Source organism: Cornus florida, unplaced genomic scaffold (genome assembly GCF_030987335.1).
Source record: "Cornus florida cultivar Cherokee Brave unplaced genomic scaffold, ASM3098733v1 CherokeeBrave_3.0.0_Hap2_Chr10, whole genome shotgun sequence".
Lineage (NCBI taxonomy): Eukaryota > Viridiplantae > Streptophyta > Magnoliopsida > Cornales > Cornaceae > Cornus > Cornus florida.
In genome coordinates this window covers 73,381,815-73,399,096 of record NW_026775580.1, presented here as the reverse complement: position 1 = coordinate 73,399,096, position 17,282 = coordinate 73,381,815, and positions in this window count along the sequence as shown.

The window sequence follows — 17,282 nt, the reverse complement described above, 5'->3', positions numbered from 1 at the left end:
ATGATCATTTTGAGTTTAAGATCTTGTCTTAAGATTGTTTCCTCTTATGATTATTTTGCTTCCATTTTCATAGTGACAATGAAGATGAGTTTATGGAAATGTTTTTATTGGCATGATGCTTGGGAAATTTGATAGTCTATAGCTTAGGGTTCTCTTTTGATAGATTATTCTTGATTCCTAATGTCATGTGCTTCTACTATGCGATTAAGGGCTTGATAACTCTATGCTTAGTGAGTATGTCTAAGGTTGCAACCTAGTTTAGGTAACCAAAACATGCAATACTTTGATAAGTTATTCTTGCCTATTGATTTCATAAAAAATTCTTGAAGGTAATGTAGCAATTTTATGTTGTTGCATTTCATGGTTATGTGTATATATTATTCCCCAAGTAAATCATGTATTAACATGCTTATGGATAGGTAGTGGATTCACTTCCCTAGCCCTCTTTACCTAGATCTCCTTCTTTTACATTTCTTGCATTCTTGTTTTATGCATCTTTACATTCCTAGCTTTAGTGACAAACCAAACAAACATTCTATACCCCTTCATCATCCTAAGAATGACTCTAGACGCTTAGGATGCCATAGACTAGCGCAGTCCCAGTGGTTCGACTTACCCGACCAATAGCCCTATTTTACAATGATTCGTGCTATTGCAAAGAGGGTTGATTTATAATTGATTTCGACCGTCGATCAATTTTTGGCGCCGTTGCCGGGGACTGCAAATGGTTTAGCGACCAAAGTTCTAGGGTTAATTTTAGTTTGACTGTGAATATTGTGTCTTGTGAATACTCCTTGTGTCTTTTTGATCATCTTCGTGTTTGTGAGATTCTAGGGACTCGAAACTCGCCGTGGGAACGCTAGCAAATTGTAAGTCTAGAGGCCCCCAGGTAAGTCTCGTGACTTCTAGTTTCGCATTGTGAATATCGTGCATGTGTTAAGCTTAGAAGTAGATAAATTGCAAGCCCTTGTCGAGGCTAATCTTTATTGTGTATTTTCAATTCCAAGCATCGGTCCTTGTCATGGCCAATTTAATTTTTGTCTTGATAATTGAGGAGAAAGGGATCATTGCATGTGGATGTTTTGGTGAAAGGTTGCTGTGTAGTTTAATTGTGTTGTATATATTTTGTGTGAATTCACCTTAATGTATCTAATCAAGTGGCTGAATTAGTCCTCAATGGGGAGTAATTTTCCTTCAACTCAATTTTATACACCACATGAGTTTTGTGCCTTTTGCTCTAGTCATACACATCATACAAGAGAATGTCTTCCAACGAGACAATTCTCGGACTTTTATCTAGAGCAACCAAGTGAAAATTTCTTTGAACCGGGTAGTGATCCATACTTCAATGGTTACAACTCGGGTTGGGGAGACCAACAAAACTTCTTGTGGCATGACATAGGAAATTCAACCCCACAATCTCATATGCAACCTTTTCAGCCCAATGATCATTCTTTCCCGCCCTCTTCTCCTTTTCCACCATCTCCATTGAATGAGTTAATTGTTGCTAACAACCAAATGATGGAGTCTATGCACACGCAAATGATGGAGTCCAACAAACAAATGTTGGATGACATTGTTAGCATGCAATCCACCGCTCATTCTCATTCCCAATTTAGAGTTGATTTAGATGACCAAATAGCCCAAATTTAACAAATGGTTGATGCTCTAAATCATGGAAATGAAGAAGAATTTTCCATTGAACTTGTGGCCAATCCAAAAGAAAATTCTATGAATGATGAGATTACTCCTAGTAACTTTCATCATGAGAATGATCAAGTGGTCATCACATATGAAAATGATGAAATGGTGGTTGAAAATCAAATTGTTGCCACTCATAAAATGGAAGAATTTGTGGTTAAAAATGAGGAAAAAGATGATGAGATTGCATCCTTTAAAACTCCAGAACAACCCCTAAATAATCCTTTGCTTGATGCACCTTCTTCAATGGAGGATCCTCTAAAAGCTTGTTTGGCTTATTTCAATTGTGAGGATTTTAATGTTGACAATTCCATTTCGGGGGTGAATTCTTTGCTTAATTTTCATCCACCTATTCATTCTCTTCCTTGGTCAACATCAAATGTATCTCTTTCTTGGGAGCTTGCATCTCATCCCATTCCCTCACTTGAGTTGTCTCAAGTTGTTGAGCCCGAACCGCCGGATAAGTGTGAGGAGGATGTTGAAATTTTGAAGGATAAGTTGTCGAGCATTCCCGTGCTCAATATGACCCTTCAAAAGCCTTTGCTAGGTGCACTCTCACCTACTCCATCTTCCTATAATCCAAATCAGCCCCATAGTCCAAAGTTCTTCATTGAGGATGAAGAGTGGATTGAGGTCTTTCCATTACCTCTTTCCAATTTTTTGTCTTCAAGCTCTTTTCCTTCCACTTCCAAAAGAACTTTCTTACTTAGGGAAGCTTGAATCTCTAGAGAGACATGGTATAGGGTAAGGAGGACTAACTTGATCTCGATGTGTCTAGCTATCAAGATTTTTGAGGATTAGTGCCTGCTCTAACTTCGTCTAGCTATCGATATTAAATTTAACAACTTAAGGGAAGCAATTCTTTCAATTTCCAAGCTTCCTTCTCTTTGAAATTGCTCGTGCCTTGCAAAATTTTCTGGGAAACGGTTTAGAAAAGCCAAAAATTTGATTTTTCTTAGACCTTCTCAACTCTAATTTTCATTCCCAGAAATTTCCATCGCTTCCTAGCAATTTCACCGGATCTTGGGAATGCTACTCATGTGCATAATGTCTCATTTGTAATACATTCTTGACAATTTTCGCAAAATCATCCATGCATTGAAATTCTTGCACTGTTTAAAAATTTTCCATGCATTTGCAATGTTTGAAAATTTTTCAAAATTCCCCATGCATTGTCCCATGCAAAATTTCAATTTCTTTCCATGCATGCAAAGCTTCAAAAATCCATCCATGCATTAGATTGGAATAATGTGCAAAGTTTTAAAATTTTCCATGCATGGCTTGAATTGAAGCTGCTACTTGCAATGATTTTTCAATGCATGGGAATGACATGAAAAATTTTTGATGCATGGAATAGCATGCAAAGTTTTCAAATATTTTTCCAATTGCCATGCAAAGCTTTAAAAATCTTTCCATGCATGGGAATGGCATGCCAAGTTTAAAAATTTTCCATCCATGCATTGGAATGGAATGAATTTGCAAAGTTCAAAATTCATCCATACATTGGAAATGTGTTACATTTTGAAAATTTTTCCAATTATATCCATGCATTAGCAAGATGTTGCAAAGTTTAACACATTTGTTTCAACAATTGCATCCATTCAAAATGCTTACTGGGCCAAGATTCTAGTGCTCGAATGATCTAACCAAAATTCCATAAGCCTACTGCCAAAAATTGGAGCAATCCAACTCTCATTTAGATTGCTCCAACTTCCTCACCATTATTCCGAGGCTACTGCTTGTATTTCGAGCACTCTAATTCCATTTTAGAGTGCTCGAAATGTGAACCAATCTCATCCCAAGCTCACTGCCCTCACTTCGAGCTCTCTAGCACCTATTTGGAGTGCTCTAAATTCCAGGTGCCATTTCGAATTTCCTCATCCAAATTTGGGCACCTCTCTGTTTGTTTCTCGAGCACTCGAACCATGCATTTCGAGTGCTCGAGCTTCCAACCCAAAATTTCAGCATGCTCGAAACTTCTACCAAAAAAAAAAAAAAAATTCCGAGGCTTCTGCTTGTTTTTAGAGCACTCGAAGCCAAATTTTGAGTGCTCGAAAAACCAAACCCACCCTTCTTCACCAAACAAACCTCGGCTCACCATCCACCCTCACCAACCTCAACTTTCCTCCTCTTATTTCTCTCTCTACACACTCCTCACACCTCTCGGCACATGAACCAAACATCAACCCAACTTCACTCTCCATCACCTTCAACCATCTTCTTCTTCCTCTCGGCATCCCCCCACACATATCCCATCTCTCGGCATCCCGAGCCCTCAAAGACCCTCATCAACCTCACCATCTTACCACCTTATACACCAACCTTCCCTCATCTCTCTCTAACCTACACACCTCACCTCCACAACACCTCAATGCATACATGCATGCACCAACCTTCCTTCATCTCTCTCTCTCAACCCCAGCTTGCAAACCATGCACACCAACCCATCTTTCCACTCTCGGCACCTTCATTCCCTAACCACACCCCCACTCTCGGCAATGCTCATCATCAACACCATTCATCTTCCCTCACACCACCCTTCTCCAAAACCTCAACCATCCTCACCCCAACCCAACCAACTCTCGGCAACTCCTCCATCAACTATCCTCACTCCACCATCAACCCCACTTAACTAACTCCGACCAACCCACATCAACCCACAAACCTGCATGCCGAGTGCTCGAACACTCCCTAACCATCAACTTCCCCAACACAAGTCCTTTCGGCTTCAACTTCCACAACCCACCTTCCCAACCCAATCAACTCCAAACCATCACCTCTTAGCAAACCCCAAACACCCACCATCCCTCTATCCTCACCACTCTCCAACACCAACGCACCACCATACCACCTCACCATCACCCCCATTAACCACCAACCAACCTCACTATCCATCATCCCCACTATCCATCCCTCACTCACTGTCACCATTTCAAGTGCTCGAAGTGAAGCTTCGAGCACTCGAAACCACCTAATCCCTCTTTTAAACCCCCACACTCCCATTTCGAGGGCTCACCGCTGCCATCACAACACCACCCTCAACCCCTCAGCACACACACCTCCCTCCTCTCTCTCTCCATAACATCAACCTCTCCACCCTCTCGGCATCTACACACACCAACACTCTCTCTTTCAACCCATCTTTCAACCATGCAATCCACCACCTTCACTCCCGGCAACTTTCTCTCTCTACCCACCCATCATCCCTCACTTCACTACCCCAACTCAACCCAACCCTTCCCTCGGCCCTCCTCACCTCACCACTCTAACCAAACTACAACACCCCCCACAACCCCCCACACATCCAACCCTCATGCATGTTTTCATATAAAAATAAAAAATAAAAATAAAAATAAAAAGTGAAAAAAAGAAGAAGAGTAAAATGGCACACTTTTGGCATTCTTTTGCTATCCATTTTAAACTTGTGGCTAATGTGTGCCAATTTATGTTTTTGTATAGATTTCTATCTTTCAATAACATTCATGTTCGTATTATTTTTTCTGTTCCCGTTTTTCTTAAGAGACCTATGCTTTTACATGTATATTTTAGTTGTGTTTTGATAGGTCTTCATATCCAAGTTTGGGGGACGCGTTTGCGCATTTACATCGATGGATATTTTTGCATTCGTCACTCTACTTGGTAATATTGTTCTTGTTGCCCAAGAATTGACTCTAGAGGGGGGGTGAATAGAGTCAATGCCAAACAATGGACAATTTTCGCAATATATAGAAATACAATTTCTATTCAACAATTTAAGTAATTATGCAGTAATCAAGATATGAGATCAAGATATGGAATAAGCAATTAAAGCATAATTATAAAAGAGAAAAGGGAAGAGAAATTGCAAACTACAACACGGCGATTTTTGCGAGGTTCGGAAACTCCTACTCCTCGGCTCAAGATCCCTCTTGAGACTTCCCAATCCAATATAGCTTCTCCTTGCGGGTGGAGAGCAAACCTTTACATGAAGCAAGACCTTGCTTCTTTTCCTTGCTAGGAGAACACCCTTCTCCTAGGCTTCTTTTGGGTCACACCAACCCTTACAAGTTTGTAGAAAAGATTGTAATTTGAAATACAAGATTGAATCTCTCTCAAGATAGATATACAAGTGCAAGCTCACAAGAAATATCTCTCAAAGATTGATTGTACAAACTTTAGCTCTCAACTAGAGTATATATGAATATAAGTGAAGCTCAAACTCTATAAATGATATGAATGAGAGAAGATGATATAAGTGAAGAATGTAAGCTTTTATAATCTCTCAAGTAAATAATAGAGCAAAAACTCTATGAAGATTAAAGCAAGAGCAAAAGCCCTTTTAATCTTTGCTAGAATCTCTCAAGATAGAATAAGAGTGAATGAGAGAGATGAGAAGATTAGAGAACAAAAGCTTTCTTGAAATGTAATATTATGTCTCTCAAAATGGTGGTCTATTTGCTTCAGCAAAATGAGCCTTCCTTATATAGACAGCCGTAGCTTAATATGTCTGTTAGAAGTAGTTGGAAGACTTAAATGCAGAAAAGTGCCGTTGTAGATTCAAATATCTTAGAAGAGCCGGCTCTACAAAAAATTGGAGGAGGCTCCAATAAATGGGAGGCGGCTCCAATAACTGGGAGGCGGCTCCAATTCACAAAATGCATTCTACGACACACAATTTGGCTACTGGAGTGCAAAGAGGCGGCTCCTATAATTGGGAGGCGGCTCCAATAAAAATGGGAGGCGGCTCCAATTGATAAAATGTGCTTGCTTTAGTTTTCATGGAGGCAACACCTTGTTTTGGATTTTGACAGAAAATGGCATGACTTCAAATGGACATAACTCAGTCCATGAAACTCCAAATGAGGTGAAATTTAAGTCTAAATTTATTGCCTTGAAGTCAGCTTTCTAAATCCACTAGCCTTGCTCAAAAATTCCAAACACAGAAGAAGTTATGGCTATTTAAGTGCAACCTGTTAGAATTTTCGCAGAGCAGAATCATGTATTTTGTGAAGCTCATATCTCAGTCATTTTTAATCCAATTTAGGTGAAATTTGAGTCTAAACTTAAGGGCTCGAAGTCAGCTTTCTAATTCCACTGGCCTTATGTAAAAATTCCAACTCCACAAATAGTTATAGCATTTTGAGTGCAAGCTGGTCTGGAAATTTTCTAGGCTGAAAATTGCTTCTTTTGAGATATTCATTTTTCTAGCACCTAGGACTTTGATGAATGATTCAATTTAGTTCAAGACCTATTTCTAAGAGTCTAGGGACATATAAGGATGATAAATATCAAGTTCATTGTGTCCTAGAGTCATTTACTAAATTATGGCAACAAAGGCTTTAAACATGAAATATTAAGTTCAATGCCTTTTCCTTTTCTTTCTAGACACCAAAGTAAATCTTATGATTAATGTGCATGGTCCTAGCATTTCTAGCTTAGGTTATGAGTTCTTTCAAAGCTTATACAAGCTTGAACTAACCCTTTCTTAGCAAAGACTTCATATGACAATATCTATGAATGAATTGCAAAGTCTATTACTAAGGATATAGGAATATGTGAATGATGATAATATGCATGATCCTATAGAGATGAGCTTCAAATGGATTCATAAATACTTTGACATTGAATCCAAAACACTCACCATCCTATCTACCCCTTTTCTTCATGCATTGTCCATGATCGTTTAGGCTTGAGGTAGTATTGCTTTCTTTCTTCCTTTGAGTTGCTTTCTTGCTCATTGAAGTCCAAGCTACCTTTGGACATTGCATTTTGTTCCTTGCAACTTCATGTATTCATTGTATCCATTTCTTTCCTTTATGTGATCTTGAGTAATGGAATACTTTGAATGATCTTTGGTGCTTCATTGAGGTCATTCTTTGAATGTGAATAATCTATATAACACTCAATGTAAACATTAGTCCTTAAACACCATTAATGGTTTATTATCATCAAAACACCTAGATTGTCATTGGATGAAATCCTTAAGGTCAACAATCTCCCCCTTTTTGATGATGACAAAACATTGATGTGTTCATAAGCAAATGGAGTAGCATTTGAAAAATGCTCCCCCTATCAAAGTGCATTCATTGAACATGGCATGCTTGATATATCATAAATCATTTTAGATCATTTAACACATCACATTTCTCTCCCCCTTTGGCATCTCAAAAAGGTGGGAGGTCAAAACATCTTCGTTTAGTATTGATCATTTAACATAGAGAATTGACAAGGTGACGTAATGATAATCAAGAATTGGCAATAGTAGTTGTTACTCATAAGAGGCCAATTTCATTGACAACATGAGTTCGAATCATCATTTAAGGTTCATGTCATATACAAAAGTATACATAATCAAACATGAAACAAAAATGAAGCATAAACTAGAATAAGCCTAAAGGCAAACAACCTTTTAGAGGCAAATTTTAGAACTCAAGACTACTTCTACCCTAATATATTTCTTCACATTTGATATCCTCAAGAAAGAGGGAAATATCATCAAAATCATGAAAGTTCATAGGAATGAATATAATGACCAATAAGTCATTTTAAGACATGTTTAACAAAATACAAGATAAGTCCTTTAAGCTTAGTATAACATGTAATGTTTATACATAAGAGATTATTGATAATCTCCCCCTATGAACATGCTCCCATCATATATTATTCAATGATTGTCCAACTAATGGAACAATGAAGCAATGTATTTCAAAATAAGTGCACAATACCCTTTTCTTCTTCAAAACCCTCAACTTCACCTCTCAAGGGTAAGTTTGTAATTTAGCCTCTAGGACCACCCAAACACTACTCCCCCAGTCTTCAATATGCCAAATACACTTGCTTATAAATTCAGAACAAATTATATAACAAGGTATTATATATATTAAGCTCACAGCAGCACTATTAGAACCAAAAACCACAAATCTTAGTTTTATCAAGCACTGCCTTAGAAGACACAAACACTTCAACAACCAAGGACTCCCTCAGCTTGAAAATAATGAATTAAAATTTTTCTATAGCTAAGACAAATTATATCAACAAGGGCTTAACACTGCAGCTAATAAAATAATAACTCACAGCAGGTGCAATTTGCTACACCTGTAACTTTATGGTTTGAGGGGTAAAATAGTCAACTTCTCTTTTGTCAAAGGTTCCCTCAGCTTGACATAGATGAAATACACTTATACTGAAGCTTGGACATAATTTAGGATCAATGAATCAATAATTTATAGCACAAAAAGGGCAGCAAACAACAGCTTGCAGCAGGTGAATTTGCTGCACCTGTTTCCTTTAGGTTTTAGAGGGCAAATCTATAATTTCGTGGCTGGTCCTTCTTGAATTTAGCTCCCACAGCTGAATTTCATCATATAACACTTGCTCACATCATTGCCTCTCAGATTATAGCAAGGTTTCATCACTATAAAGCCCAAAATCAGCATATATACCAGATTTTTGCTGCAGCACTGTTATAAGGGTATTTTTGGTTTCTTTTACCACTTCAAAATTTTGGATTATGGTTCTCTCAAGTGTATATTAACTATATATTCATGCTCAAATGAGTAGCACAACAATCACAGTAATATAATGCATTTTCAACATCCAAACCAGCCTTGCAAAACTGCTACAAGCTAAAACATGTGTGGTTCAAGGTACAAAACTAGTGTAGGTCACTCCTTAGTTCAAAACTCAACATTGATAGCCTTAAAACAACATTTTAATCATGCTCAGATGTTTAAAAATCATAGCATAGCAAGATTATGACAATATATACTCAACTCCAGAAACTTAAACCAGAAAATGACCAAAGCTTGAGGTTTGAGATATAGAAATTAATACCAGCTGCAATATGTAGTCCTAAGCCCCTCCAACAGTTGTATATCACCAAGTTATGTGTGCTCAGACCTTGTTCAACCTTTAGAAGTGTCCACAGCAAAATTTGAATCACCTCAGCCTCTCTTTTCACAAGAAAATCAGCACCAATCAGCATTACTATTCATCTTCAAACTGTACACACATGCTAGAGCTATACGCAGATCAAATTCATCTCTCTTGGCAGATTAAACACTCAGAAAAATATCTTTCTTTGGTCCCTCGAGTGTTCTTCATTTCAGCTCACTTTCAATTGAAATGCTCAAAACAAGATGAAGCCCCAAGTCAGTTTTGCTCTCTAGAATTTCAGGTGAGAACTCACATGATGAAGTGCCAAGAGTAATATAAAGAGATTTGTTGATTGGAGCTGGCTCAAGGAAAATTGGAGCCGGCTCTTAGTTTTTGGAGCCGGCTCAAGGAAAATTGTAGCCGGCTCTTTTGAGCTTTTGAGAGATCCTGAGACATAATGTTTGTATGCAGGTTTGGGGAGCCGGCTCATGAATTTTGTTGATCCGGCTCTAGAGATACCGAGAGTTAGGATTTGTGATTTTCTTGGATGCAGGTTGGAGAGGCGGCTCTTGAATGAGATGATCCGGCTCTTGTTTTCTATAGAGGCGGCTTTTATTTAGATTGGAGCCGGCTCTGCAGCTGCTACTTCACTACATGACATTCTGCTCTGTGATCATTCCAATTTCTCTTCTGAGTAGACAGAATCTCTCCTCTTGGAGTGGTTTTGTGAAGATGTCAGCTAATTGCTTTTCAGTAGTCACAAATATAAGATCAATATTGCCCTTAGAAACATGATCCCTAAGAAAATGGTATCTAATTTCTATATGCTTTGTCCTTGAATGCTGAATAGGATTTTTAGAAATGCATATTACACTTGAATTATTACATTAGTCATCTAAGCTAGAACAAATTGTTATTTGAATAACTTATTCCCAAGACTAAATTGTCAAATAGATATATGAATTTTATTTTTATGATACTTAAGGAGTTTTAATCCTTAGAAGAATTCATGTTTACTCAACATGCTAAGTTAAATCATTTTGCATGCTAGTGGTAAACATCTTTGCGTAAATCATGAATGTTGATTCAAGGATAAAATTTAAGTGCAATCAACATATTTTCAGCAATGGTTTTGAAAGCTATAATATATGAAGATATTAAGTTTGTTTCAAAAGCCATCATTCTTTAGAAAACCACAAAGCCTTTTGAAAGGAGCTCTAGGAGCTTATTTTTAAACACATAGGCTAGAGATCATTTTAAACATGTAGTGCAATTTAAATCCGTGTGGTTTATTTTTAGAGACCTTTGAATTTAAAGTTACTTAAAAATGCATTTGATAAAAATCATTTCATGCAAAAACATATAGCATTTTTGTTCCTTTAATCATAGTTACATGTGCACAAAGTCATTCATTCAATTCCTTCTTCAAGGTTGAAGACTTGGAGAGATATTCTAGCCTAGTTGCCAATGATGACACACGTTAACTATCATGATGTGAATGAAAAGAAACATAGATAAAAGTTTACAACTTTAAGAGAGAATCAGATCTTTATCAAGCATATATAGAATGTTTTCCAATAAATGATCACTTGGATGGTGGTAAACATTTCAACTCTTAGGAAGGCATTATAAGTTCTCATTCTTAATTTTTAATGAGATGGCTCTTCCAATGAGATTTGTTCCTTTAGGTATTCAAGATAGGACCTATATGATTTATCATTTCTCAAGACCATCTAAACCTTTTCAAGTTGAACAACCTCATTTCTATATGCATGGAAGTGACACAATTAAGTATAGATAAAACATTTAAGATCATAAAAGCATATAGATGACTTTTTATACATTGCCACTTTAATACATTTGATAAGGTTCACATGAAATAGCATTGATGGTCTACATTAGATAATGTATGCTTTCATTTGATGGCATATCTTCCAATAAATCTTTCACAAAGATTTGGCAAAGTTAATCTAAAGATCATTTGAAAGATGGAGAATCATTTTATGTTAGCATGTTCATAACTCATATGCCAAAACAAACTACTTTTATGCAAAATATCAATACATAGACATTTTTATATCTATTAGGAACAAGTAGCATATCAAGAGCATCATGCTTAGAATTTCATGATTGAATTCTTCATATAAAAGCATATTAATGAGAAAGGAATTAGTTACCCATGATACTAACTTCATTAGCTTGGTGGTAGTTTCTCAGAGTGATGCATCCTTTCCATTTTGTGATTGAGAAATTCTTGGCATGATATTTCTTTTGTGCTCTAGGCACCAACTTGAGAATCCACTTGTCCTTGCCCTTGAAGTTGTTCCCAAGAGTGATGCTTCCTTCATAATCCTTAAATGATGCCCTTAAGTAACCCTATAAGAAAGGGTTGCATATTCTTCTTTTGGTACCCAAAGTTTCTTGGGTCCATATGAGTTAGGCAATGGAACATAAGTTCCTTTTGGAACCCAAATCTTCTTTGACCTCAATTTCTTTCTATATAAACAATCATGAATCATATGTCCTAATCTTTTACAATAATTGCATTTAGAGGTTTGGGTACCACTCTTGACAAAATGATCATACAAAGGCCTTTTTATTCTTAACAAACATGCATCTTTAGTGTGAGGATCATATTGTATCTCATTTTTGAAAAAGACATCTCTTTGATTTCTAAGTATAGTACTCAAATTCTCTTTTTCTTTGGTAAGCTTTGCTAACATGTCATTTTGATCATGAATTATTTTCTTTAAAGACTCATTTTCGGGAATAAGATCAATTGATGAAAATTCTTTAGAAAATACACATTTCATTTCATTTTTCAATGACTCATTTTCAATTTTAATCTTTTCTAATTTTTGCACAAGATGATGATTTTCCTTTTTCAAAAAGTCATTTTCCATTTGAACTTTTTTATATCTTTGAAGGAGATCATGGTTTTCCTTTTTAAAGGAAGCACATTTCACAAGCATGTTTTCTAACACACCTTGTAATTCTTTAAATGCATCAAGTAATTCATTGTGCTCATCCTCTAACTCATTATAGGAAATATTTACATCAAAATCATCATGGTTAGAATTTACCTCATCTTTGTCGGCCATGAGACAAAGATTAACCACCTCTTTTATGCTACTTACTTCTTTGCTAGAAGCTTGGAGGTCTATACTCTTCTTTTGCATTGCTTCATTTTCTTCACTATAGGAATAAGAGTAAGTTCTACTAAGAAAGTTCAAATGATTAGTGATGTTAGTAGAACTAGAATGCATCTCACTACTTGATTCATTTTCATTTATGATGGAAGACACGTCTTTTTCAATAAGCATAGGCATATATGATTCCTTACCACGAATTGATCCTCCATATGCTAATTCAAGTGAGTTCCAAATTTCTTTAGCCGTTTTACAAAAGATAATTTTGTTGAACTCATTTTTGCTTAATGCACAATAAAGATAACATGTGGCTAAAGCATTACATTGAACTAATCTATGATCATTTTTATTCCATTCACTTTTTGATTTAGGATTTTCATTCCCTTCAATAACTTTGGTTGGGATATGATCACCAATTTCAATAACTTTCCATAAAATATCAATACTTTTTAGAAAGGCTTTCATTCTAATTTTCCAATAGATATAATCATTTCCATCAAAACAAGGAGGTTGATCATTTGATTGTCCTTTTAAGTGTGTGATACTACCATTGTTGGCCATGATCGTACTCTAAGACGATTAAGTCCTTTAAATAGAGTTAGGCTCTGATACCAATTGTTGCCCAAGAATTGACTCTAGAGGGGGGGTGAATAGAGTCAATGCCAAACAATGGACAATTTTCGCAATATATAGAAATACAATTTCTATTCAACAATTTAAGTAATTATACAATAATCAAGATATGAGATCAAGATATGGAATAAGCAATTAAAGCATAATTATAAAAGAGAAAAGGGAAGAGAAATTGCAAACTACAACACGGCGATTTTTGCGAGGTTCGGAAACTCCTACTCCTCAGCTCAAGATCCCTCTTGAGACTTCCCAATCCAATATAGCTTCTCCTTGCGGGTGGAGAGCAAACCTTTACATGAAGCAAGACCTTGCTTCTTTTCCTTGCTAGGAGAACACCCTTCTCCTAGGCTTCTTTTGGGTCACACCAACCCTTACAAGTTTGTAGAAAAGATTGTAATTTGAAATACAAGATTGAATCTCTCTCAAGATAGATATACAAGTGCAAGCTCACAAGAAATATCTCTCAAAGATTGATGTACAAACTTTAGCTCTCAACTAGAGTATATATGAATATAAGTGAAGCTCAAACTCTATAAATGATATGAATGAGAGAAGATGATATAAGTGAAGAATGTAAGCTTTTATAATCTCTCAAGTAAATAATAGAGCAAAAACTCTATGAAGATTAAAGCAAGAGCAAAAGCCCTTTTAATCTTTGCTAGAATCTCTCAAGATAGAATAAGAGTGAATGAGAGAGATGAGAAGATTAGAGAACAAAAGCTTTCTTGAAATGTAATATTATGTCTCTCAAAATGGTGGTCTATTTGCTTCAGCAAAATGAGCCTTCCTTATATAGACAGCCGTAGCTTAATATGTCTGTTAGAAGTAGTTGGAAGACTTAAATGCAGAAAAGTGCCGTTGTAGATTCAAATATCTTAGAAGAGCCGGCTCTACAAAAAATTGGAGGAGGCTCCAATAAATGGGAGGCGGCTCCAATAACTGGGAGGCGGCTCCAATTCACAAAATGCATTCTACGACACACAATTTGGCTACTGGAGTGCAAAGAGGCGGCTCCTATAATTGGGAGGCGGCTCCAATAAAAATGGGAGGCGGCTCCAATTGATAAAATGTGCTTGCTTTAGTTTTCATGGAGGCAACACCTTGTTTTGGATTTTGACAGAAAATGGCATGACTTCAAATGGACATAACTCAGTCCATGAAACTCCAAATGAGGTGAAATTTAAGTCTAAATTTATTGCCTTGAAGTCAGCTTTCTAAATCCACTAGCCTTGCTCAAAAATTCCAAACACAGAAGAAGTTATGGCTATTTAAGTGCAACCTGTTAGAATTTTCGCAGAGCAGAATCATGTATTTTGTGAAGCTCATATCTCAGTCATTTTTAATCCAATTTAGGTGAAATTTGAGTCTAAACTTAAGGGCTCGAAGTCAGCTTTCTAATTCCACTGGCCTTATGTAAAAATTCCAACTCCACAAATAGTTATAGCATTTTGAGTGCAAGCTGGTCTGGAAATTTTCTAGGCTGAAAATTGCTTCTTTTGAGATATTCATTTTTCTAGCACCTAGGACTTTGATGAATGATTCAATTTAGTTCAAGACCTATTTCTAAGAGTCTAGGGACATATAAGGATGATAAATATCAAGTTCATTGTGTCCTAGAGTCATTTACTAAATTATGGCAACAAAGGCTTTAAACATGAAATATTAAGTTCAATGCCTTTTCCTTTTCTTTCTAGACACCAAAGTAAATCTTATGATTAATGTGCATGGTCCTAGCATTTCTAGTTTAGGTTATGAGTTCTTTCAAAGCTTATACAAGCTTGAACTAACCCTTTCTTAGCAAAGACTTCATATGACAATATCTATGAATGAATTGCAAAGTCTATTACTAAGGATATAGGAATATGTGAATGATGATAATATGCATGATCCTATAGAGATGAGCTTCAAATGGATTCATAAATACTTTGACATTGAATCCAAAACACTCACCATCCTATCTACCCCTTTTCTTCATGCATTGTCCATGATCGTTTAAGCTTGAGGTAGTATTGCTTTCTTTCTTCCTTTAAGTTGCTTTCTTGCTCATTGAAGTCCAAGCTACCTTTGGACATTGCATTTTGTTCCTTGCAACTTCATGTCTTCATTGTATCCATTTCTTTCCTTTATGTGATCTTGAGTAATGGAATACTTTGAATGATCTTTGGTGCTTCATTGAGGTCATTCTTTGAATGTGAATAATCTATATAACACTCAATGTAAACATTAGTCCTTAAACACCATTAATGGTTTATTATCATCAAAACACCTAGATTGTCATTGGATGAAATCCTTAAGGTCAACAATCTCCCCCTTTTTGATGATGACAAAACATTGATGTGTTCATAAGCAAATGGAGTAGCATTTGAAAAATGCTCCCCCTATCAAAGTGCATTCATTGAACATGGCATGCTTGATATATCATAAATCATTTTAGATCATTTAACACATCACATTTCTCTCCCCCTTTGGCATCTCAAAAAGGTGGGAGGTCAAAACATCTTCTTTTAGTATTGATCATTTAGCATAAAGAATTGACATGGTGACGTAATGATAATCAAGAATTGGCAATAGTAGTTGTTACTCATAAGAGGCCAATTTCATTGACAACATGAGTTCGAATCATCATTTAAGGTTCATGTCATATACAAAAGTATACATAATCAAACATGAAACAAAAATGAAGCATAAACTAGAATAAGCCTAAAGGCAAACAACCTTTTAGAGGCAAATTTTAGAACTCAAGACTACTTCTACCCTAATATATTTCTTCACATTTGATATCCTCAAGAAAGAGGGAAATATCATCAAAATCATGAAAGTTCATAGGCATGAATATAATGACCAATAAGTCATTTTAAGACATGTTTAACAAAATACAAGATAAGTCCTTTAAGCTTAGTATAACATGTAATGTTTATACATAAGAGATTATTGATAATCTCCCCCTATGAACATGCTCCCATCATATATTATTCAATGATTGTCCAACTAATGGAACAATGAAGCAATGTATTTCAAAATAAGTGCACAATACCCTTTTCTTCTTCAAAACCCTCAACTTCACCTCTCAAGGGTAAGTTTGTAATTTAGCCTCTAGGACCACCCAAACACTGCTCCCCCAGTCTTCAATATGCCAAATACACTTGCTTATAAATTCAGAACAAATTATATAACAAGGTATGATATATATTAAGCTCACAGCAGCACTATTAGAACCAAAAACCACAAATCTTAGTTTTATCAAGCACTGCCTTAGAAGACACAAACACTTCAACAACCAAGGACTCCCTCAGCTTGAAAATAATGAATTAAAATTTTTCTATAGCTAAGACAAATTATATCAACAAGGGCTTAACACTGCAGCTAATAAAATAATAACTCAGAGCAGGTGCAATTTGCTACACCTGTAACTTTATGGTTTGAGGGGTAAAATAGTCAACTTCTCTTTTGTCAAAGGTTCCCTCAGCTTGACATAGATGAAATACACTTATACTGAAGCTTGGACATAATTTAGGATCAATGAATCAACAATTTATAGCACAAAAAGGGCAGCAAACAACAGCTTGCAGCAGGTGAATTTGCTGCACCTGTTTCCTTTAGGTTTTAGAGGGCAAATCTATAATTTCGTGGCTGGTCCTTCTTGAATTTAGCTCCCACAGCTGAATTTCATCATATAACACTTGCTCACATCATTGCCTCTCAGATTATAGCAAGGTTTCATCACTATAAAGCCCAAAATCAGCATATATACCAGATTTTTGCTGCAGCACTGTTATAAGGGTATTTTTGGTTTCTTTTACCACTTCAAAATTTTGGATTATGGTTCTCTCAAGTGTATATTAACTATATATTCATGCTCAAATGAGTAGCACAACAATTACAGTAATATAATGCATTTTCAACATCCAAACCAGCCTTGCAAAACTGCTACAAGCTAAAACATGT